Raw genomic sequence first — 26,646 nt, forward strand, 5'->3', positions numbered from 1 at the left:
ATCGTGTACATAAAGTGTGAATTTACATCTTTGAATTACACGATTGCATTTCACATTTATATTTTAGGCATGAAGAGGTTTCCTGATTTGCTAACAGTTGAACCATTTCACTTGGGTGCAGAGGCCAGGATTCTAACCCTGGTCCCTATGTTCCAAAGTCTCCAGTTTCATTGCTAGACAATATATCCTCCTCCTCTGAAGCTAGTCCATGTGATATGGTACTTTGGTACACATCACCGGTACACATCTCTGCATAGTTGCGCCAATGTCTTCTGGGCACCCTGTCTCCCTAGTGCATTGCCTTTATGCCAGACTTGTTCCATTTCTCAGTAGCTACAGCCTCTGTGCGCCTTTCTGCTTTTACTGCACTTGCATAGGGATTTCTTGGGAATCAAAATTTGCCATCATGTGGCATCCACTGTGGGTAGAATGGTCAAATAAATCCCTGGTAGCACACTTTTGCATGCCATATGTGGTTCACATGCTCTGAGTACACTGCCTCTGAGGAGTCTGCGTTCTGCTAGAGGTAGTTAATTTTGTAGACTTGTAAATTCCTAACTCGGCAATACCGCATTCCCATTTATGTAATAATACTCTTTAGTGTCACAGTATTTGTGTACTTGTGTTGTCAACCCCCTTTTCTGAATCGTCAATATGGTCGTCATCTGTTTTGTTCCTCTGTAGTTTAGTGGTTTTAGGAAAATGTATGTAGAGATTTGTAATTCACTTTTTCTTAGGTCCTTCTGAATTTTGTGAAGCAGTCCGGTGCCTCCAGTTTGCTTTTTAGTTTTTCACATGTATATTACTTTTTGTCTTGTTTGAGGTCAGGCTTACTGTTGATTCTGATATTGTTTATAAAGCGGCTATATTTCGCCTTAAGATTTTTCTCCTTAAATTTGGTTCCAGCACCTTCTCATGCCTATGATAAATCAGTGATTCTCGAAGCCAGGCTGTCTGATATTCTCATGACTGGTCATATTGTCCCTTCCTTGAAGAAGGCCAACTTGAACCCATATGCCGCTGCTAACTACGGTCTTACCATCCACCTACAATTCCCAGAGAATTGAGATGTTGTCTCCCAGTTACAGGAGAAGGTAAAATCCAATGTGATCCTAGAAAATTACTGTTCCTGCCTCGGGCCACAATGCAGTAAAGAGGCAGCCTACCTCCTAGGGCTCTATGGTCCTCTTCTGATATCAGAAAATGACTTCCCTTAAGTTGTAGTCCTTTCTGGAAACTTTTACACCGTTTATCACTATACCCTATTCCGCAACCTCTGGTCTTGAATGGGCATTGATAGAATAGTTGTGTACCAGTACACTTCATAACTGAATAACAGAGCCCAGTAGTTCCTGTTGGGCGACTCCAAATTCGCAACCATTGCAATCACCTTTGTTCTTTCTCAAGGCTTCGCCCCCTCACTGTTATACCACCGCTTGTAGCATTTGGTAGACTTGCTGGCTGCAAAAACACCACTGTCCATCAGTACCTGGACAACAAGCACCAAGCTGTACCTGGGAATTTTACCTGGTGGTGAGATTAATCAATTAGAGGACCATCTTGCCACCATCCAGGTATGGATGTTTAAATTCTTCATTAATGTTAATGATTGGAAATTGTTTAAATAACCCTTGAGATGCCCTGGTGCTAGAAACTGGGTCAGTAGGCGATGGAGATGACCAAAAAGTCATTGTAAGCTAAGCCCAGAGTTGTTCTATGAAAAGGCTGAGATCTGGAATACTCTTTAATGAGACTGGGGGCTATTCTAGAGTTTGGAAGCCAAAATAAAGACTGCCACCCAGGATGGTCTTTTTAATGACTTGAACTGTTACAATTAGAGAAGGTGAATTTCAACCCACAGATAGGGATGATCTTGTGTAAATGTATGACTAGGGAATGTTCAGGAGGGATAATGTAGCTTAAATGTGTCTAGGGTATGTTGGGCCTGTGTTGTAAATGGCGTGATAGACTAAGCAAAGGCCTTTAAATTGAGAATGTTTTTAAACTGTAAGCCTGTAAAGGCTCTGAAGATGGGGAGACATGGAGAGAAGGGGAGGGTCACTGAGGGTCAGCCTAGATGCGGAGTTCTGGATGATCTGTAGTATATGTAAGGTAATTCAGGAGGCCCAGATAAATAATATTGCCGTAATATAGGTGAGATGTAATGAAGGCATAGATTATGGTTTTGCAAACCAATCCTGAGAAAAAACATTCCAAGTAACCAAAGGTGGTTGAAATGTATTCTGAAAACCAAAGTGATGTTTTCGGCAAAGGATAAGTCCCAATCAAAGAACTCCTAAATTCCTGTTCTGGGAAGAGGTGGCTCTGGGAGAGCTGAGCTCAGCAGGTCACCAAGCTGTAGTTCAAGCCTTTGCCTCCTTGCAAAAAAAGTAAGATTCCGGTTTATAACTGTTGGGCTTTGAGATAGGTGTTAATCCAACGAGCAACTGCACTCAAGTAGAGGCAAAAATCATATTGAGTAAGAGGAGGATTATTGGAAATGGATAAAATTATTTGGGTGTCAGCTCAAGATTGAAACTGAATGATTGAACAAGGGCAGCGAGTGGGAAAATGAAGATGTTTAAGTGGTTCTCATAGACAAGCCCTGAGAAACACCACATGTGACTTTGGATGCCTTGGATTTAAATAGGGGTATATTCACGCTCTGAGATCTATGAGCGAAAGGAGCCTTCCAATCAGAGAACCTTCTAACAGATACCCATGTGGAAGTGTCTTTGTATTACAGAGTGAGAGACGGTCTTGGAAGCTGCTGACCTATCAAGCAGGATAAAGTCAGTAGTCTCCTTTATCCAAGAGCATTCTAGGGTCATCAGTGACATCCACAAAGGCAAACTCCATACTGTTCTTGGACCAGAGACCAGATTGTACGGGCTCAGTTCAGTTATTTTCTACGTTGATAGAGAGCTGGTTTACACAATTTTTTCACAGAATTTTGCTTTGGCCGGGAAGCAAAGAAATAGCCCTGTAATTGTTCCGAATTTAAGAGTCTCCCTTAGGTTTATGATGGAGAGGGACAACACGGGCATGCTACAAGAGAAAGAAATGGTGGCAGTGGAACTTAAACATCCAGCACCTCCACTATGTTTGCATTAGTCATTTAGTGACCCTCTCTTTTAAGGCGTGCTCTGTCTTCATACCGTGCCACCCACAGTATCACCTAATACATTACAGAATCCTCTGTACATATTAATACATTTGCAAACCTAGACCGAGCACAACACAAGATAAGTAGACAGCTGATTGATCCCAAACAGCAAAGTTAATTTAATACAAAATTCAGTAGTAAATTCTGTTCAGCATACAATCTTCATGACAGTTGTTCCATAAATGCAATATTGATACAGCTACAGCCGACACGTGTTTCGTCGCCATTCGCAACTTTTTCAAGGCTGTTGACAAGATCATACATTTGTGTTACAATCCGATGGAGAGATTCTTAGAAATCTTAGCTCATTATACTTCAACTTCAAAATGATGTGCTTGTGTCAAAAAGTCCCATATCCCTTTGCATTGGCAATCATACACAGAAGGAAAGTGAAAAGGTGATTAAAAACGAGGGATCTCCTTTTTTTTTTTTTTAAAAGAGAAACGTGAAAAACGCGTAAAGGAAAAACGTGAAAGAAAAACAAATCAAAATGCCCAGAAAGAACACCCGGTTCGGTGGTTCAAAGAAAACAGTATTTTGAAATGGGTATAAATACCTTCTGACTAAACTAAGTTCAAAGACTCAATCATCTAATTCGATGGATCAAGGCACATGTATTCTGAATTAAATAGTCCAGAAACGAGATACAGAGGTTCAGATTTGATTTGAAAAGCATATCTATATGTCGATTTTTCCTATTGTAAGTTTTTAAAAGAAAAAAGAAATACGGAAGAGAGGAAGAATATTAGAAAAGTTCAAACGAGTTCTCGTGTTGGCCAAAAGACACAAGAAAAATGTTTAAAATGGTATTGCGCGTTTGATATGCGGTAATCAAAACCCTGTAACACATGGTACAGGTTTTATCCCCAACTCCAAGAGTTCTAAGGAGCCAATCAACATATTAGCGAACTATCCTGAAAATCGCCACAGTTCATTAAGTTAGAATTTAAAATTTAAACCGTGCCAAACTAAATGTACCTTGAATTTATAAAACTTATTGTTACTAGTCGAACACTTACTTAGAATTCACTAGTTTAGTGTTTTAATCCAGTCAGTTCCTGGAAGATATAAGTCACGATGGCCTCAGAGAGCAGATCCCTATGTATATAGTACCTAATAGAACGCTGTTGAATAAAGGAAAAAACGATGAAAAACAATGGCACAAGGCCCTGAGCCGGACTTTAGCTGAGGAAACTTTACAACCTAAAGTACCCACTACTGTCCAGGGCTCTGGGTAGAGTCTATGGCGCCTATTTACCAAGTTCTGATGAAAAAGTGAAAAGCTATCTGTGCTCACCTCTCTCGAGCATAAAATGATCGTCCAGTAACATCCGATACGTATATTCAATAATCTGGCGGCAGGGTACAAGAGTCGTCAATGCTTCGGAATGTCAGTCGTATTCTGACTGTAAAAGGCAAAAAAACAAACTAGATGCGCCTAAAAGTTGAAATGTTGCTTTCTGCTCTTTCACGGTGCTAAGTCTGGCAGGTAAAGACAATATTTGCCGGCAATTGTTTTTCATCGTTTTTTCCTTTTTTCAACAGCGTTCTATTAGGTGCTATATACATAGGGATCTGCTCTCTGAGGCCATCGTGGCTTATATCTTACGGGAACTGACTGGATTAAAGCACTAAACAAGTGAATTCGAAGTAAGTGTTTGACTAGTAACAATACATTTTATATATTCAAGGTACATTTAGTTTGCCACGGTTTAAATTTTAAATTCTAACTTATGAACTGTTGCGATTTTCAGGATAGTTCGCTAATATGTTGGTTGGCTCCTTAGATCTCTTGGAGTTGGGGATAAAACCTGTACCATGTGTTACAGGGTTTTGATTACCGCATATCAAATGCGCAATGCCATTTAAAAACATTTTTCTTGTGTCTTTTGGCCAACACGAGAACTCGTTTGAACTTTTCAAATATTCTTCCTCTCTTCCTCTCTTCCTTTTTTTCTTTATTTTTTTTTAAACTTCCAATAGGAAAAATCGACATATAGATGTGCTTTTCAAATCAAATCTGAACCTCTATCTCGTTTCTGGAGTATTGCATTCAAAATACGTGTGCCTTGATCCATCGAATTAGATGATTTCGAGTCTTTGAACTTAGTTTACTCAGAAGGTATTTATACCTATTTCAAAATACCATTTTCTTTGAATCACCGAAACAGGTGTTCTTTCTGGGCATTTTGATTTGTTTTTCTTTCACCTTTTTCCTTTACATGTTTTTCACGTTTCTCTTCTTTTTTCCAAAAAAACAGGAGATCCCTCGTTTTTTAATCACCTTTTCACTTTCCTTCTGTGCATGATTACCAATGCAAAGGGATGTGGGACTTTTTGACACAAGCACATCATTTTGAAGTTGAAGTATAATGAGCTAAGATTTCTAAGAATCTCTCCATCTGATTGTAACACAAATGTATGATCTTGTTAACAGCCTTGAAAAAGTCGCAAACAGCGACTAAACACGTGTCTGCTATAGCTGTAGCAATATTGCATTTATGGAACAACGGTCATGAAGATTGTATGCTGAACAGAACTTACTACTGAATTTTGTATTAAATTAACTTTGCTGTTTGGGATCAATCAGCTGTCTACTTATCTTGTGTTGTGCTCTGTCTATGTTTACAACACTGGCATGCTTCCAGCCATCTGGAACCATAAAGGAGCTGATGGGTAGATTACATAGTTAGGCTAGTGCCATACCCAAGATGGAAGGGGCCAGTGCCAAGATGTGGATCTAAGAAGTCATCAGGACAACCTTACAGGTGTTGGGTTTTTGTCGCCTGTACACAATGGCAATGATCTGCTGGCGTTTTAGAGACCCATCTGAGTACATTCTAAAGCATTTTTTCACCAGATGTCTTTTTAAACAATGCAATTACTGTGAGATGAAGAGTCTACACTGGCTTCCTCTGGAGGCGCGTGTCACGTTCAGAACAGAATAAATCATCTAAGTCTATTAACAATCCACCATACCTTGCACATAAGAACATGGGGAACATGGACAACATGGAACATGCACAACACGCAGCAGTGGCATCTCCAGGAATCAGGAATTGCAGTAAGGAAGCAATCATTGTCAAAGCAGGTATGACTGTGTTTAATGTGCTAATGCATGCAGTGTTCGCATATTAAATGGTGGCACATGGAAGCGAGCTAGCAAGATGACAATAGAGGCCTTTATTTCCAAAGTAGTCCCTCTTGCAGTTCAATACAGGCACTTGAATAGAAGTTGAAAGCTACACTGAAACAGCTGGTAGCATTAGGTCATGTATGATTTCTCTTTTGTGCTGATCCGTGAAGTATTAGACATAGTCTTCTGTCAGTAGCTGAAAGAGGCTGATTGGAGAAAACCAATAACTTAAAGGGGTAATCCAAACCTCACTCTTTGTATATTGTTAGCAACTGGTTAAACAGCGGCATTGTCTAAGCCCCGGCCTAAGATGGACTCTAGTTCTGCTGTGTCCCAGAATTTGGAATACAATTCCGCATTAAGTCCAACATTCTGCATTATTCGTGCAGTTCCAGAAAGAGCTCAAGATTGATCTCTTCAAGTATTAACTTGTCTCTTCATACTCTTCCCATCCACCATTTTCTTTTAAGTGACACTCCCCCCTCCCCCTCTCTGGTCTCCCTTTTATGTTATCCCCGCAGATATGTTGTCTGTGTCCAGCGAATATCCGCTAAGCCACCCCATACACTCTTCCCCTCTCACTGCCTTCACTGGTATTGGTAACTGTTCTCTTGTACAGCACTGTTGCTTCGTAGCTAGGTTTGTGCTTTACAAATCCAGTAGAGGAGTAAGTACATAGAAATACCACGGCAAGTTTGTCAAACGCATAATTAAACATTTCTCATGCCTGCTCATTGGATGCAGATCAGACCTTAAATCTACGGAATCTTCATAAAGAAAGAAAATGAGCTGTTGAGTGGTTTCGAAACCGTGTTGGGAAGATTAGAAATTAAATAGTTTATGGACTCACATTGGAGGGCCTCTGAATACTGTCTAGTGTAATGTAAAAGGATGATGATCGGCACTCAAGAGCACGATTTGTCTACTATAAAATGCCATAAATATAGTCTTCCCATACTTTAATAAGAATGCTTTCTTTGCCCCGAAATAATTTTTTTCGTTAACATTTCTATCCTTGTAAAGCAGGTTTTATTATCTAGAGTACACAAAATACCAATACAGCTATGCTAGGTAACCATGGCGAATGAGGAAGCATTCTGGCACTTCCACGCCTTTTATCATGAATTGTCTTTGCCTGTCCCCAGCGCTGACATTGCACTGAGTTAATCTGACAAAATCACAAGTCGCAGGACGGCCATCCCCTGTCCTTTCTGTTGCTGGACAGCAAGGTCCCAGCCATGACCCCCTCAAAGTATGTTTTTAATTAACCTCCGCTCGCGTCTTTTTATCTACAGAGCCCAGTGCAGCAACCTATATATAAGATTTGTGTGAGCACGTGCCGTCCCTTTTATTGTGTTTTTCATTTTTATTACTTTCATTGATTCTGTAATCGTTGCAGACCATTCGACTTTCTTGGAAGTTCTGTTAAATATACAATTTCAGGAAACCATAATTTGACATCTTAACTGCTGGCTTTTGTCTCTGGTCTTTGCACACCCCTTGTTCCTTAGTCTTTTGTTGCAGTGCGAGTGTATTTGAAGGATGAAGATGGAGAGGTGATGCGCTGTGATCCTTTGATGCTGCGTAGTCGGTGCCTGGTGTGCTTTTGAAGTTAATTGTGGCTTGGGGCCGTGGAATGTATTTATGGTGCTAGAGTATGGAATTTTACAATAAAAATGACAGTCTCCTTGGCTATTCATTCCCACACAGACAGAAGCACACATTTATGCAAGGCGTGGCAGGGGCTTGCAGGTTTAAACATGATCTCTGGAAGGGAAAGCACCAGACCTAGTATATGGACATCTTTATTAATAGATAGTCATGGTTTAGTAGAGTTATATTTCTTCATTCCCATGCATCTGATTTGTGGCCAGGGGCAGAAATAGTGCCAATTTTCAAAAAGGGGTCCCCCCTCCTTCCTGCAAACTATAGGCCTATAAGCCTAATTGATGTTTCCCAGAAACTCTTTTCTAAGCTCTTGTTAAATCGCTTACATGAGTGGATCAGGGACTTCAACATCCTTAGCCCTTTTCAAGCAGGCTTCAGGGAGAAGGTCTCCACAGTGGACCAGGTCTTTCGTCTCGCCCTCATACACTGGAAAACAGTACAGCTGGAGGGTGGCAGCCTCTATACTGTTTTTGTGGACCTGAGGGCAGCGTTCGACCTGGTCCCGAGGAACAAGCTGTGGGAGGTCCTTGATAAACTGGGGGTCCCCGAAGGTCTCTTGAATATGATAATCCGCCTTCACACTAGCAATTTTGCCCAGGTTAGATGCGGCAGGATGGGGGAATTGTCTGAGAAGTTCCCCGTTGGCAGGGGGGTAAGGCAGGGTTGTGTGCTTGCACCAACCCTGTTCTGCCTCTGTCAACGGGTAATCTCCCACTTAGCGGGCGTATCCAACTCTGACGCCCCTAAATTGGCTGCTGAGAGGGTCTCAGCCATCATGTTTGCCGACGACACACTGCTTTTATCCAAGTCGGCAAAAGGCATCCAGCGCATCCTTGATGGCTTTGTGGACTTCTGTGAGGCCCATGGATTAGAAATCAACGCCACCAAGACGAAATTCATGGTCCTCAACCCCCCACAGAAATTTCACTTCAGTCCAAGCATCGCACATATCAAGCTGGAAAGGGTAAAAACATTCGAATACCTGGGAATCGTATTAAATGATAAATTTACCTGGAGCTCTCACCTGGAGAAAGCTGCACTGAAATTGACCCAGCATTCGGGAGGCATAATGAAGCTCTTGGCAAACAATAAATCCTCAATCAGGCCGATCGGCCCCCCATTACAGATTTACAAATCCCAGGCCAAGGGGGCTGTCATCTATGGATCTGAACTCTGGGGCCATGAAAATACATCAAAGCTGCTGAAGGTGGAAAACAAATTCATTCGTAACCTTGTTGGGCTACCACCGAGCACCCCCCTTGTCCCCCTCAGGATGGACCTAGGCCTATGCCCGCTTGATGAGGAACTGGCTCTACGCCCACTGGCCTTCTGGTGTAGAATATGGACAACTCCAGAATTGGCCAGTTACAGGGAGGTTCTCGCCACTCCAGGTGCCGGAAAAATTAAATGGCTCAATTCTGTTAAATTAGAACTGGAGGCCTTAGGTCTCTCAACTATGTGGTCCGACCCCCAGAACATGTGCCATATCCTCTCTAAAAAGGATCTAGCCAGGTCATACCGAGAAAGCAAACTTTCCCTGATACTCAACCACCAACACCTCGGGTCCTTGACAGCTTCCTTTTTGTCCCACAAGGTGAATTACAATATGGAACCTACTCTAGATAAAATGTATCCCTCCCTACTGAGAAAATTATATCTCCAGTGGAGACATGGATCTCTCCCCATCAGAACTCTCACAACCAAATTGAGTCATGATCCAAGTAGCACCTGTCCAGCATGTAGAAATTCGGAAGAAAGTGAGCTCCACATCCTTTTTTTCTGTCCAGTTTATCATGGGATCCGTAGGCACTGGATTCTCCCCCTATGCAGGAATCTGGGATTCAAGAAGTGTCTGTCCGCATTTAGAGTCTTAAAAACTGATTTGTCAGACCATATTGTGTTCGCTATGGCCAAGTACTTGGGTGCCCTCTGGTCCATCAGAAGGAAATGCCTCAAAACATAGACTTGAGTACGGATCTGTTTTTAGTATATAAGGATTTTTTTCTAGCAATGTTTTTATGAATTTTACAATTCACTGTATAAATCATTTAAATGAATTGTTTTATATAATTGTCTTTTATGGTAAACTTTTACCGAAATAAAGATTTTCTGAGCTGATTTGTGTTGCGGAGAATAAAGCTGCTGACTGAAAAGCACCCTTTTGGAAAAGTGACCCGCTTCGTTATTTTTCGGTCATCTCATTTGGACTAGTGCCCCACACTTCTGTTTAAGGATATACAGTAAAAGGTGTACAAGGGGAAGTTTGATAGCAGACCTTTAGAAAGGGGACGCAGGAAGCATCTCCGGTTTTATTTAATCGGGTTTTCTCTATCTGGTGATTACTCAGCTGTCCTAGGCAGCGAAGACAAATGGCTCAGCAGCAGCTCCACTAGTGAGATAACTGAATTAAAGTCATCAAGGATGCGGTCCATCCCAGCAGTAAAATGACAGGGCAGTGCTGGAAGGGCCTGGCCTATAAATCATGCCCCGCAGTAGACAAGCCTAGGACTGCAATGTCAAGAGATCAAACATCAGTGTTGTAATTTCATGGCTTCCATTGACTGTCCACGTTATTGAAGGGCAGAGTTCAGGGGTGGAATTTGTTATGTATCTAGCTTCAATGGGTTTCTGTTTTAGGCCTCTCGTTTTTGCATGATGACCTTGGTCCCTTCCCTAAGCTCTACCTCTGATCAGCCACGTATGTCACAGCAATAATTCTATCAACATGTGGAGTCTGGGCGAATGAGATGGCAATGTTGAGGCAGTTACTTTGCTGTCTATTAACGTGTCCGTGTAATGTTATGTGATACTTGTGTGGCATTCTGCATGGGGCGATTACAGGAATACCTAAATGTTTGGTTGTAGAAGTGTAGTTGTTGTAGGACCAATATACAAAGAGTAGGTTGAGGTGTGTGAGCTCCTGACAATTGGCCTGGTCATGTTGTGGTGAAGGTAATGCTGTGAGAGGCACATGTTGAGCCGCAATTTTATTTTAAATAAGAAGGTAGTGTAATAGTAAGCTGTTCCATTGAGGTACTACCACACCCTATTCAAGAGGTTACCCTCTGAAGGAAAGAACTTGTCAACATAGGAAGTTTCGAGCTGCTGTCTTTTGGACAACATTTGTGTGGATGTTTCGCATTTGCATCACAGGATGTCAGATGTTACAATGTTTGAGCGCGCTTAGTGTTCCAGGATAGATAGTTGGTGCCGACCAGGCTCGGAAAAGGTTGTTCCTTGGCATAGTTGCAGAGCAAGCTGTTGGAGTGAGTCTACAGTTAAAAAAATAAATGTTTAACCCATTTTTGCAACAAGGTGTTTATTGAAAAACTGGGCTAAGAGGCTGACTTTTACAAATGAACAGCTTTAGAGAAAGTCCACCGCCGGAGTCTGTGGTTTTCCTTTTGGCACTCCAAGATGTGTTCACAATGATGGCTTTGCCAACAGTGGTAGTTAGCCAGGATTTAGTCTTGAAAGTTATACTGATAACTTTTAGTGTGAAAGCAAAAGTTGTTCTTGGCAAATTGAAGATGGTACATTGTAAGAGTTTCTTCTAGTAGACGGCTTAGGGCTGTACCATTTAGGATATTCGCCTTTGTGAGCTCCTGTCAGGGCGCTGACCATGTTGATGCCCGGAAACACACAGGAGAGCAAAGTCCTTCGCTCCCAACATGTTTTTTTCCTTGTTCAGCTTGTTCCCCTTGCACAGACTGACCAGTGCAGACGCATGCTCAGTGAGTAGTTCTGAATCACGCACCTGTCTGCAGGTGGACTTTCTGCTCAATTAGGTTTTGGTGCACAGTTAGATTTTGGTGTCGAATTAAACCATCCATTTGTTTGGTATATTGTGGCATGAGAATCTTCATGTTGGCAAGCAAACTGCTGCGAATTTTACACGACGAGTGAGGGAGGCAGATGCTTATGCATAATGTTACAAGGAACAGGTCCCAAAAATTAGAAGGTGGTGGTTTCCCAAAGTATTGTTTCCATGGTGTACTGAGAAGAAACTTGGAGGTGGTAGATGGGTTCATAGCTCCGCATTGCAGTGGCGAGCAGAGAAAGGACTGTTCCCCTGTTCCCTTGCTTCAAAATATGTCAAGAGTTCCAATACACATTGCACTGGGTCAGAACTCGCTGTAAATGCTAGACACTTACTGCGCATACATGCAGGGCCGGACTGGGAACCAAAACCGGCCCTGGCAAAATGCTCGGGCCTGACAAAGTGCTCGCCCCCCTCCCCCCGGGGGGTTCTGGGTGCCGCCGAGCTGTTTTCCGGGCCGGTTTTCAGATGATTTTATTACAGGGCCGATTTAAAAACGGCCCTGTAACCCCCAGGGGTCCCAAACTGGCCCCCTACCCGTGCGGCGCACCGGGGGATTGCCCGGTGCCCGCTACGGCCAGTCCGGCCCTGCATACATGAACTGCACAGGAATATCATCCAAAAGTAAAGAATAGAAATACAAATGCAATAAGTTTCCAACAACTCTTAAAAAATATTTTAAAACTTGCATTGTTTCTTACCAGCCACTGTAAAGGCTAACTTAACCATGCTGGGAAAGAGCGGTCTATGCTGGTGGTAGCTTCTGCTTAGCTTGGCGGTAACACATTGTTCAGGTTCAAAGGATATGCTGTGTCTCTTCCAGGCCCAGCTATGATTAATTCTGGACGCAAACCAGAGGAGAGGTGAAACAGTCATGCTTACCAAACCTGGAACTGCAGAAAATGTTACATTTGATTATTCCACCTTACCGATCAAGGATAAAGCAATTGATACATCCCAGCCTTCTTCTGTCACTACATCAAGTGAGAGACGCGCAGCCGCCTCACTTGTCGAAGATGGGTTGTGATAGGTCCGAGTACTGCCTCTTACGGAATACTGTTTGTGTCTGTCTTCTACCCTTGTCTCGTAAAGAAGTTTAGAGCTCCGGTTTGAGGGTTGTCCTGTTTGTTTTATATAGTGCTTACTTTTGGTAATTAACGTATTTTTAAATACTCTTTTAGTACTTCGGATGCAAACTGGTGACGGGATATAAAGGAAAGTGTTTAAGATCACTAGATAAAGTCAAGTTTGGAAGCTGGGATTACAAATCAACCCCCACCCCGTTGCACAGCTGTAACGTCACCGCTTCTTTTCCCAGCCTGTGCCCAGAGGCTGTTAAGTCTGTGGTGGGCTCTGTACTCGTGAACGCAATCACTTGGCTGGCACACTGCGCTCGTGGTGACCTTTCAGTGCAGGCTGCAATGTGCCTAAATTCCGTGCTCTATATTCAGTGCACAATTTAAAAAGAAAGCAGATAAAACTTACCCCTTGGGAGTAAATTAATGGTGCCCAAGGGCTATACAAACGCTCATCAATTCACTACGAAATAAACAAAAAAAAGTCTTTAGCGTGAACTATCCCTACTACTGGACATTCCAGCGCCTGCATACCTTGTGTGTTTGAAGTAACTGTGCTTCTTCTATGCGCTGAGCTAATGGTCTGCTTTTCTTAAACTTGGCGCCCAACAGTCGACCCAGCATTGTTTCTAAACACACTCAATTGCTGCAGATGAAGCCTGTACATTAAAGCAATTTGCCCAGGAACACACCTTTTTGTAAACCGAGAAAGCCGGGATTGGAAGTCTGGTGTGCTCGACTCCCTGCCGACAACATTCTCCCATGTTTTACTGCTTTACAATTATTTTCAGGATAACATGAGCTATATTTTGTTAAGAGCAACAGAAGTGCAATGGACACATTAATTTGGGAATCCACGAGTGTGATCAGAGCATTATTCTCACGACAGAAGGGGGCTACACACATAGTTTAGTATGTCTCTCCCATTGTTAGTGAAGTGGGACCACCCCTCCTGCCTGCTTTGCAGCCACCCCTCCCCCATCCTGCCAGCACCCTAGTAAAACATCTCAAACTTCGACACTCAGGCGAGCTTGTCAGAAGGTAAATTATAATCCAATGTAAGGGAAACTAATGGCCGCTCGTGTAGTACAGCAGCAGGGGGCGGCGGACTATGCCTTGGGCCCCTGACTCCACAGAGAGACTTTACCGGTGTCCCACATGAAGTTTAATGAGTGAGTGCAGAGGTAAACCGGATAGGTGATCTGAAAATAGCGGCCACCTTTCCCCTTTGCAGCTAATACACGGTGGGCTCTCCATGAGTCCTTTGGAAATTATGTTGTGGTTCCGGAGGGGTCCTAAAGTCCATGTCTACCACAAAGGGTTTACACCACTGCAGTTGGAAGACGAACAGAATTACTCTCGTATTTACGAGAGTTTAAGTTATTGTCATTATAAATGACTTTTTTTATTAACCATTTTTATTGATTGCAAGAGAGAATATTTACAATACTGAAATCGCATTAATTATGCATACATATATGAAAAAAGAAACTGTACATACAGTATTCATTGTATATAAGAGAAAACAGAAAAAGAGAAGAATATAAAAAAAATAGAGAAAAGGATAGTAAATTACAATAAGCACAAAAAGAAAACAAGCGTGCCGGTAGTGCAATACAATCATACATTTATTTTATAAATGATCCCCATATTTTTTCCCTTCGTTCTAGTGCTTTTGGGCCTCTTAGTTTAGCCAGCGATAACTCCATTGTATAGATTTCATGAATTAGATACCACCAATCCATAACAGTTGGGGGTTCTTTTGATATCCAGGTTTGCGCGATGACCAATCTCGCGCAGGAAAAAATGATTGTTATTAAATCCTTAAAATTACTATTATCGTGTATATCAAGTAAGATTAAGTGGACAGATATGGCCGGAAAAGTTATTTGTTTTTTATTAAGAACCGCAGTTATTCCTGCCCAAAAAGTTGAAAGTTTCGGACATTGATAAAGCATATGTTCAATAGCAGCAGCTTCTTTATTACATTTTGGACATTTGGTATGTTCATTAGAAGTATTGCCAAATGTCCAGTTTGAGATTAGATTCTCTGTGGTATATAGTATAATTGGGTAATTGTCCTGTAGAATTGTAGCCTTAAATTTGAAGAGTGGACAACTCGATTTATTTGTTTAAGTGAGCTCGTAATCTGGTTGGAGTTGATATTGATTCCCAGCCTATTAGTCCATTTTGTCTGCTATCTTCCCACAATCACCAACATGGCCTTTATTCAACAGAGTATAACTTTTACTAATGAGAGATTTGGTGAGATTCGAATAAATACATTGAAGAATGTCTGATTGTTCGACGCTCACAATTCTGATTGTTCGACGCTCACAATTCTGATTGTTCGACGCTCACAATTCTGATTGTTCGACGCTCACAATTATTGCCATTATAAATGACAATGCCATTTATTATGTTTTTAAAAATTAAAACAAAAATGAAAGGCATTGTAATTTACAATGTCAGTAGCTCAAACTAGTGTCAATGCGAGACCTATTGCATTGCAAATGCTTGTGTTTATTAACTCCAAATATCCCTTTCTTTAGTGGTGCCCCCCAACCCCCTCCATTTAATAGATGTCTGTCCTACACATTATTAACTTTCTTTTATTTGCCTGCCATTCATGTTCGTATCCTCTTCAAAGCGCGGCCTGAGGTGTGCCCCTTCATATAATCTCCCCCAAAGGCCCGGTTATGAGCCTTCGAAGCAGGTGAAGCGTGAATAAGGGCGTTTAAAAACACCCCTCCTAAACCAATTTGTGAGTGAAAATCATTCGTGCGGGACCAGGAAGGCCACCCGAATAGTCTAATGAAATCGATTGTTTCCCTTCCAGTGGAGTGCAAAAAGCACCACCTTTTTCTGCGCTCGAAGCAGAGGCATATTGTCGCGGCCCCCGCTGCGAGGAGCGTCTGTGACCGCTGCTGACTGAACGGAGGGTGAGGCCTGTGCCCGGTTTCCATTCATTAGCGTCCTCTCGGCGCGCTCTGCCACCTTTCCTCGGCGCCGCCGTTGCTCAGTGTCACTTCTTGAAGGAGGTGCGCAGGCTTGTTCCTTATTTTTACAGAGAACAGATGCCATCCCTCATCATTTCGTGCCAATTCCCTTCACTCGGCTGCATTTCTCCCTGCCTGCGCTGCTCAAGCTGCTAAATATTCATGCAGACTCCGGTCTGGGCTTTTCATCTTCCTCCCTTCTGGAGGGCTGCGCAGTGGCCCTGTCTTTCAGTTTTCAGATCGGGGCTAGCGGGGAGAACTGTTCCCGTGATGGAATGTGGAGAGGTGATGGTATCGTCTTGTTTTGGTACACCATAGAGAGCCACTATTCACTTTCCCCCAAGATTCTTTCCAGTTCTTTTCTGCAATCCTTCTGGCATCAGGAGAGCTGATGTAGAAACTCCCTATTAATAATTCAAGATCTTTCATAAATAAACTGACATGACATGTAATTTAGAAAATGGTGAAACGATAACTCTTTTCAGCTCCGTGTGCGCGTGCATTTGTGGAGCTCATTTTTGTTACCGAACAATTGGCATCAGTGTGGTTTTAAACCAACCTTTAAAAAAAAAATTATTATATGCTGAAAATATCCTGACATCAGTCACCACCACATCCCAACCAAACGATTTATTAATAGTGATACTGTGTATGAATGTTTGGGATGTGTGTGTGTACAGTACGTATGCGCAGAACGTAATATGCCATTTATTCCCATTGTGGAGTGTAGGACGGGACCACGGCTCACAAGAGGCACATCCCTTTGTGGGTCACAATGCTCCTCCTAAATAATTGTAGAAAAATAGCATATTGTGCTCTGCACATCTGCATATATGGTTTATACCATGTCATTTTTTCATTTGACATTTAACCTAAACCAGAATGCAAGTGGTTAGCTTTGCACAGCAAGTTAAAACCACTTTGAAGAGATATCCCTACTGTTAGGAAAGCTGGTTCCCTGTTGAACTAATTGTTACATGCAGTCTGTAAGGCAGTAAAGTTATTTTTTTTATGCCACTTTGCTGTACTGTGGTAAACTCGAATTTGACCTCTTCACTGTAGTATTGTGTACATGTGTGTCTATGAGTAAAGTTGCTATAAATACCGTATTATTGGGCCACATGTATTTCACTGCCATGGCATAAATATTAAAAAAAATTCTAGCCATCCCTCTGATCTTATTCACCTGTTTACCAAGCATTGGTTAAAGCCAATAGGTCTCGCAGGTCAGACTGGAGCACAGAGTGATTGGCTTTCACATACTTGTGTGCATTTGCCATAATTTTTTTTCACAATTCAAAGATGGCAGCTTGCCAGACCATTAGTGCGCAGCGGCCATAGTGCTTGGTGGAAAGTTGACCGGGAAGTATACAAAGAGTAGGGAATGAGAAGGGGCGCGGAATTGAAAGCAACTGTGAGAGTGTGGATGGAAATGGAGGAAGAGGAATAAAGTTTTGTATGCACAATGGTGCACTTCGCGTGAGGTGTAAGGGCACAAAAGGAAGATGTGTTTAGTGCCAGTTGTCTGTGGGCTGATCTAATATTTGACAATACCTCAAGCCAATTTCCGGAAAAGTCAGTGGTTTGAATTGGGCTGACCCAATGTCCACTTTAGGTATGTGTTAAAATAGTTGCTGCAGTAGGTCTGTCTACTGTAGACCGTTAATTCTTTGTGTAGGCAAGGCCTAAACATGGCTGTTAGGTTCTAGATTAGGGGAGCTATAATAGAGGTCCCAAAACAGGTACATTCAAAGATCTGCATGAAGCTAAACCAACTTTTCGGCCATCTTTTGTAAATGGTGCCTTGTCATTGGGCAATAGGCTTAGTAGTGCCTCCTTAGTACCGCCTTTTCTTATTTGTAACCTTCCATGAGGACACCCCCAGCTACACGTGTTAATCCTTACTGTTGATCTACAGCCTTGAAACTCTTGTTGTTCCCAAAAACCTTTGGTCTGCCTGTTATTGCACGCATTTTTTTCTGTTTATTTATGTGTGATACAATGACGGCGCCCACGCTTTAGCTTTACACATCTTTGGCTAAAGTGCGGTGCCACAATTGCGTCAAAAGTAGGGAAATTGAATAAGTGTTTTTTAATTTTTTAATTTCTTTACTTTTGAAGCAATCGTGGCACCTGCGCAAAGCTTAAGATGTTCAAAGCCTAACCACAGGTGCTGCGATTGTAACAAAAGTAAAAAATAGAAAAAAAAGTGCAACTGCCATTTTTTAAAATTGGTTTACTTTTGTTACAATTGCAGCACCCATGCGTTAGCTTTAAACATCTAAAGCGTGGCTGCTGCAATTGCTTTAAAAGTAGAGAAATCACATTTTTTCTATTTACTCTTGAAGCAATCACGGCACCCATGTTTTAGCTTAAGATGTTTAAAGCTAAAGTGCGGGTGCCGCGATCCATTAGCTAGTGCTGCTTAAAAGTGAATAATGAAAAAAAAAAGAGTTTAATCTAAAGTGAACTCCTAGTTGTGGGTTGTTTTGGTGGTGTTCCATTGATTATTCTGTGTGTGTTGTCGGGGGATGCACTTAAGCCTTTCTTTTGGAATCCTTGTTTCTTTGCTTTTGTCTCCAAGCACCGTGTGGCAGTGTTTGAACTGAAATGCTAGATTCATATTCTTGGAAAAGGACTCCTCAGTACGTGACTATGGAAAAACAACTTCCCCGTGCCGTGCCAGGAAAGGGTGGTGGAAAAACCTCCACCTGCTTTGCAAGAGCACAACCAAGCGTCCCTGTGCAGACATTGGAGCAGGGGGAGCTACTGGTTTGCAGGACTGGCGTTTGGAGCTGCATGCAGGGCTCCTTCCTGCTCCCCCCCTCACCCGGCCGTCCCAGTTTGCGTAATGCACTTCCCTCCTCCCCTTCTTCCCTGGACAGCTGCAGAAGGCAGGTATGGATGGCAGATGCCCCAGTGCTGTTAGTGTGTGTAGGGTGGCTTGGTAAAAAAAATTGCCATTTAGAACATTAATAACTCCATCTTTGTAGGATGCAGTATCATCTGTGGCCAAAAGAGGTCCCATATACATGGTACTGCATCCTGTGACATGGCTAGGTAAACAACCATTTACAATGCAATAGGTCTCGCATTTGTAAAAGTTAGAGCTGTTGGCGTAAAAAATGACGTTTTTCACTTTTGCTTTTTAATATACCAATGGCATTGCGCTATGCAAATATAATTACTCAACCACAAATAAAAAAACAAAAGTAAAAAACATTGTCATTTTCAACGCCAACAGCTCTAACTTTAACAAATGCCGGACCCATTGCATTGCAAATGCTTTGTTTTTGCAGCTATCCATTACATTTTGTATTTAGAACTTTCGCCTAATGCAGAGACACTTTAAATTAGTCATTGTGTGCCCCTTGACCTCCCATCTCAAAACGGAGGTGACCGTTTTTGGCCCTGCCTCTACCTGTTATTATCAGAGATAACTAAAAGGCAGGTAGAACGAAGTGCCACAGAATACCTGCTGCACTACTCGCAAAGTAAGGCATGGATACGGGTCCTTGGAACCCACACTCTGAAATGATTAGAATCTCTTCTTTAGGGCATGAGACTCATGAAAACAGAACTGTTTAGATCTGGCATTTAACTAAGAATTGTCTCTAAGAGAACAACGACCAAGTAATAGTGAGCAAGGTACCCTTTCTGAGGCTCTTAATGACTCTTGCCCAGCTTTAACTTACTGTGCTGTAGCAAGTTCTCGCAAGGGAACAGCAATAGAACATTGTTCGCTTTGCAAAACCCTGTAAGTTAAATCTGCATATCTTGTTGCCTAACCTCTGTTCTTTCGTGTAACGCTTCCATTATTTTTTTTCCTAAGAGTACTCTTCAAACATGCCTTTTACACATTGTGGCCTTGTAAAGTTTATATTCCTTAGTTACGTTTTTATTTAGTGGAAATCCTGAATTTATGAAGGCAATATAGCAGCTGGACTTCAATGGTCTTAAAATGGAGGTGTGTAAAAAAATGGTTCTTATTTACCTTTCCTTGAAGGCTGTGCTCTAAAACTACTACATAAGTACACATCATGTTAGCTGGTGCATGTTTTGGAGCAACTCATCTCTATTGGATGAATATTCGGTTTGGAAAGAATTTTAAATGGGCTTTCTGAAACAGTGCATGTAAATGTAAGTGAAAAATTATTTCTTAGATAGTTCATTTAATTTTAGTCTTTGTGCCATGATGTGTATGTGCTGTGTGCTCGTACTGGCAGGATGCACTTTTCCTTTTTAAATTTTTTTTTTTAACTCTGCCCCAAAGGCAAGACCTATTGGCTTTGCCAGTGCTTATTATGTAAGGAAATAACTTCCTGTTTTGTCAGTTTCTTGTTCAGCAGAACCGGTCTTGTTTTTTAGGCCACCTGTATTTCAGCTGCTAAGCTAAAAGCACACTGAAAGATCAAGTGAACTTCAGTGAAGCCTTAAGTTGTAGATTTTGGCTACTTTGTATTTTTAGCCCCTGATATGCTGTTCTCCTGATGCATCTTTAGTAGGTGACATACTTGCTCTTGGCTTTGCTTGGTTTCAAAGATGTTTAGCATAATCGAATTGTCTCTTCTGATAGTGTTCACGTTGGCCATTTTAATGGCTGCAGTTTTCGAGACGGCCTGCTGGATGTCTCATCTCGCCATTGTTGGCACAACTGGATTCATATGGTAAAAGGCTGATTCCTAAAAGACTGCTTCATGGGTTTGCTGGTAACCAACCCTGGCATTAGGCTGCTTTCCTAATAGCTGTAAGGCTGCTGTTTTCAGGGAGGAAGCACGCCATCTCGCTTGCTCAGAGGCTGGCTCTGCAAGTCAATCATGTCAAGTCTCGGTGAATAGCGAGATAAAGCCCTAATTGAGACTGCTGTTTAGCTGGCTAGAATCTTCCAATTGGTGCCACAGATCCAGTTATGTACAATGAGCTTTACAATTTACAACTATCTCCTGCAAGTCAGCCACCCAACATTGTTAAAAGTTGGGTGATCTGGGTAATTTGTGGGTTGCAGAAATGTGCTGCATACCCGTATCGGCAGTGGGTAATGTTACGTGACTGTGGTGTTTTTTCTAACGGAGGAAGAGTTGTATTTCCCTGTGGTTTGAATTTTGATGCATTATTGATGAAGGCTGTCATGTAGTATTTACTGGTTGAGATTATCCTAATGGAAGTTCTCCGCAGAAACACAGATTGCAGTAATGCTTTTGTCTGGATAGTGGGTCGTCTCCACAAAAGGTTTATCTAGCCAGATCCGCAAGTTGCATCGCTTCTGTTTCATTACATTTTTGGTGTAGGAAATGAAGTAGCAAATAAAAGGTGTAGCATGCATTTTCTATATATAAATAAAGGGTATGTCTCCATTCGAAGGTGGTCTACATAATTTACTTCTAAGCATATTTGCTATGCATAGATGATGTGATCAATTAGGGTGCACCTTCAAGGTACTTCTGAATGTGCAGTCTGGTAAATGCCTATAAACAAAGAATTCTGTTGCAGAGGGTTTTAATGTAGGCCAGAAGCAATGTGAAAGTTGTAGGCTAGGAGGCCATCAATGCATTCCCAGTCCACAAAGAATGGAGTGCTTCGTTTTTTAGGTCGAGCGTAGCGATAGTGTAGCGATGGACCTTTTGTTGGCGTGTTAGAGGGAATGTGAGACAGCGTACAGGCACGAGCGTCTCCGATTTGCCCTCGAGGGCACGCACGGCGCCGTGCAGATGCCATGCCTCGGATTCACAGCCTCACTCACACATGCGCACACACACACACACAGTGTGTATATGTGTGTATATATATATATATATATATATATATATATATATACAAAGTGTAGCTCTCTCCTGTGATTACCGCAGCTGCCGCAGCAATGTCGAAAAGAAGCCACGCCACTCCAACGTTCGTAATGGGCCAAAAAACAGTTTATTTGCGCTCAAGCCACCAGATCCTACGCGTTTCGGGCATCCGCCCTTGTTCACAGATCGTTTGTCAGTAAAATCTCAACAGCTTAAATACAAAAAGTTTTTCCCGGGCATTTTTTTCACAACCACGTGATGATAGACATTCAATCAATCAATCAATGACACTTATAGAGCGCGCTACATACCCGTAGGGTCTCAAGGCGCTGGGGGGGGGGGGGGGGGGGGTGCCGCTACTGCTCGAACAGCCAGGTCTTCAGCTTCTTCCTGAAGGAGAGGTGGTCTTGGGTCAGGCGCAGGTCGGTCGGTCGGGAGTTCCAGGTCTTGGCGGCCAGGTAGGAGAAGGACCTTCCTCCTGTAGTCGCTCTTCGGATGCGGGGGACGGCGGCGAGGGCGTGGTTGGCTGATCGGAGGTGGCGTTTGGGAGCGTAGAAGTTGATCCGGCTGTTGAGGTAGCTCGGGCCTTGGTCGTGTAGGGCTTTGTGTGCGTGGGTGAGGAGACACACTACATATCTTAGGCTGAGCAGTCTTTCTTCTCCAAATTCAGTGCCATATAGAGCCATTACATGAATATTATACCAGCATAAATGCATAATCATGTTAAAATCACAATGATATTACAATTTATTTTATGGATTTAAAAAAATAAATACGTTTTAGTTTATAAAAATATATTGATTTCTATAAAAAACACACAACAGAGACAATGTGCAAATATCGCAACCAGCAAATTTGTGCAAAAGATACAGGGATAGTGCAAAAAGCAATGCATTAAAGTGCCGTGGTCTAAAGTGCAATGTTGTTTCAATAGTCAATGACTAGAATTTGTAAACAAAACACTCTGTGCACAAAGAATTATTTGTACATGCTCCGCCGGAGCCAAGACCTGGTGTATATGCATATTTGTGTGCTGTCCCTTTTCTGTTAGATAAGAAACTCATCTAATCTCAGCATAAATGCTCTATAAATCCATCCTGATTTTGTATTCTGTTTATAAATGCTTATATGGTCACTGAAATAAATCGCATAATACGAAAGAGCGTTGCCACTGCTCGTCATCATGCCCCCTTTGTCTGTGTCAATGCTAAAGTGCTATAATAAACCCAAAATCATGAGTACACCCAAAAGGAAAAAAGAATGGAAAAAATCCTAAATGGTATTCTTCCAATATGAATGGAGAGTGAAAGAAGAACTCTTACCCAATTCCAAGCATATGTGCCGAAAAATAAAGAGATGAAATTAAACATGTATTTCATTTAGAGACTTCAAGAAAGGGAAGGGGGGCGGGTAATGGCAGGAAAACTTTAAACTAAATACATCTTGGTCAACAAATAACTTTACAGGAATACATGGAGGTCTTCAGTCGTATTAAGACCGTTTGGAATCCCAGTTTATCCTTGAGCTGGACAATCGTTTTCCTGTCTCCTCAGCATTAGATCCCTGTCCCCTCCTCTGATGGGTTTGGGTATGGAGGCTATGACATAGTATGTCAGGCATTCAAGGTTGTTGTGGTGAATAGCCTTAAAATGTCGAACCACGGGGTATGAGCTGTCGCTGTTAACGATAGCTCTCAGGTGTTGCAGTATTCTGACATGCACCTGTTGGCGTGTGCTGCCAACATATCTTAAGCCACAGGTGCATGTCAGAACATAGACTGCAAACTCAGTTTTGCAGCTATGTTTGCCCTTAATTTCCACTAGTTCAGGTCTGAAGGGTGTGGGGTACTTGGTGGTGTTCACCCCAAATTTACAGGCTCTGCAGCTAGAACAACGGATGAAGCCAGGCTTAACCATCCAATTGTCTTTTTTGATGACTTCAGGGAAATCTCTGCTCAGCTGGGTTCTCAGGCTAAGACCTTTCCTGTATGTAATGTTGGGTCCTGCCGCTATTCTGGGTGCCAATACCAAATCAGTTTTTAAAGCCGGCCACCTTTGTTTAATAATAGACCGAATTTTACGTTCCTGTCTATTAAATGTCAATATCAGTCTAGGTGCACTGATGTCTGAATCTGATGTTTTCTCCATCATGGATTCTGAAATGGGTGTATTGAAGTTTGACAAGAGAGAATCTCTAGGTCTACTCTTAGCTTTCTCAATAGATTGCTTCAAGACAGATTCTTTATATCCCCTCCCTCGAAATCTATTTAGGGCTTCTGCAGCACAAAGTTCATAATCTTCATCAGTGCTGCAGATTCGTTTGAGCCTTAATAGCTCACCGAAAGGGATATTGTCAATAGTGTGTCAGGGGTGAGAGCTGCTGGCATGGAGTGTACTATTACCCGCAGTGCTCTTACGATGTAATTTAGTGCATAATTTGTCATTTTTAACAAATATCTTAACATCAAGAAAGTCTGCCTCTGCTTGATTGATGTGTGATGTAAAGTGTAGATTTTCGTTATTGACATTGAGTGATTTTATAAAGTTTTCTGCACTCGTATGACCCCCCCTCCACACCAAAAAGACATCGTCAATGAATCGCACCCAGTGCATTACATTGTTCGCCATAATATCACTGTAGGTGATGTTGAGTACCCGCTCCTCCCACCAGCCCACGTGTAAACACGCGTAGCTGGGGGAGAAGCAGGCACCCATCGCCACCCCTCTCTGTTGCAGATATATTTCCTTACCAAACATAAAGTAATTATGATGCAAACACCAATTTGTCAGTTCTATCAGCATCTTATTATGTTTGTAGCAACTGATGGATCTAGTTCCTAAGAAGTGTTCAAGCGCTCTAAGCCCAGTTTGATGATTAATGCTGGTATAGAGTGATTCTATGTCTAAGGTGATTAATAGCAGATCATCACTCCAAGGAACATTCCTGATCTTATTAAGAAAGTGGCCAGTATCCTTAATGTAAGATGGCAATGCTTGCACCAAACTTTGAAGGAAGTAATCAATATGTTCCCCAATATGCTCAGCCACACTGGAGATAGCAGTGATGATGGGCCTTCCAGGAGTGGGACTCACCATCTTGTGCACCTTAGGTAAAAGATATAATTTGGGCAGCACTGGATTTTCAACATTTAAAAAATCAAATTCCTGTTTGGACAACATATTTTCCCTTTTCCATTTAAACAATAGTTTTTTAAGGGCCTCTTTTGATTCGTTATACAATCTCATGGTAGTTCTCATGTAGCAGGTCCCATTGTTTAATTGCAGCATCGCTTTATCAAAATAGTCTTTTTGTGGCCAAATCACGACGTTGCCGCCTTTATCTGCCATGGTGACTATGATGCTTTGGTCCTTGCTTAACTTATTTACCAGAGTTGTGTAAGCCTGTTCTCTATTGCTTCTGTATCTCTTTCTGTGTTTCACTTTGTGGTAAAGTTGTTTCAAATCTTCAATAACCATATCGTGAAATGTGTCAATTGAGTCACGGGGCATAATTGGGATGAAACTTGATTTTGGTTTGAATGGACTTAAATTAATTCCTACCTGTGGTATTTGTGCTTTACGAAGTTCATCCTGTGTTAGCACATCTTCAGCAACTGGCGCATCATTCCTTGCCAATTGATGTACAGTCAAAAAAGCTCTGGTGTCTCCAGCCGGGACGTTGAGCGAGCTCGAGGTTGATGCAATTTCAGGTTGTTTAGAAAGATTGTTTTTTATGCCCTCCTTGATGATGAAAAACTTCATAAGTTTTAACTTGCGAATGTAAAGAAAGATGTCTACACGTGTTTTGGTGTAGCTGAAGTCGGAAACAGGGCAATAAGTGAGTCCCAAACTTAGAAGCTGTTTTTCTGCTTCAGTAAGTACAATGGTGGATAAATTAATGATTACGTTGTCCATTACTTCTTTTTTCGCCAGTATTGCCTCTTTGGCTTTTTTGGTGATTTTTTGCTTTTTGCGGCGCTCTCTTCGGCGTTTGTTTGCCCTTGCTCGTTTTTCTTGTCCTGCTTTGCGGCTGCTGTCCCTGGTTTCTGGGCCTCAGTGTTTGCAGCCGGTCTGAGCATAAAAAATCTATCTCCTCCCCGAGATTCAAAATCGCTGTTTGTGTGTCCATTGACTTATCACCTCTGCTCTCCCAAGACGAACCGCTGGTGAGGGACTCATTATCGCTGTTTTCAGATACCACGCCAATGCCTGCCGAGGTGGAGGCAGCCACTGGGGTCTCAGTAGAGGAAGCAGGTTTCTTTGATGCCTGTTGTGCCAATCTTGTCCTCTTTGCATTCTCGTACTTTTTGGCAAATGTGAAAATTCGCCCTTGGGCATAATCCTCCTTATCACGGGCGAATTTATATATTTTGCGATTTTTGATTTTCTCCTCTTGTTGTTTCAGACGGTCGTCAATTTCTTTCCGTAACTTCCCAATTAAGTCATTGGGTTCAAACGTGCAAAGCAGTTCATTTATGCCCTCTATTTCCTTCATTATGGCTTCCCTGTCGATCACAGCGTATTTAACAAGTACCTGTATCAATTTGCTGGAGGACTCAAGATTGGTTTGCCCCCATTCCCTTAGCATATCCGGATTAGGATTTTCATAGCTTGGAGCTAGGAGAATGCGAAGACCGCGGGGCACCCGCCCCTCCTCCAGGTACTTAGTAAGGGATTTGTGTTCCCACCATTTGGTGAGTTCTTGCCGCATGCATTTTTCGAGGCGTTTCATGGCAGCTCTGATTTTATCTTCGTCGGTATTTTCAGCGGTATTGGGAGCGGCTTTATTAGCTCCCTGTTTGTTGACTACATTAGGGAGGTTAGAGTAAAGCACATCTGCCGCCGCCTCCCTGTCTTTCAAAGTCTCTGCTGACATGTTTATGGTGACTTGATATTGCGCAAAAAGATCGATGCAGTTAAGATACGAACACAGTCAGTTGCCGGTTTCTTACTGCCAAAGCCAAAGAACTCCTCCCCACCGCTTGCTCGCTCACTGTCA

At 42.2% G+C, this 26,646-nt stretch overlaps 1 protein-coding gene across 2 annotated transcripts in view; it reads left to right on the forward strand.

The window, feature by feature from the left end:
• The window catches only part of RAB6A (RAB6A, member RAS oncogene family), a 316,180-nt gene that overhangs the window by 119,122 nt on the left and 170,412 nt on the right, over positions 1–26,646 (forward strand). The window lies entirely within an intron of this gene.

This window comes from Lissotriton vulgaris, chromosome 8 (assembly GCF_964263255.1).
Source record: "Lissotriton vulgaris chromosome 8, aLisVul1.2, whole genome shotgun sequence".
Lineage (NCBI taxonomy): Eukaryota > Metazoa > Chordata > Amphibia > Caudata > Salamandridae > Lissotriton > Lissotriton vulgaris.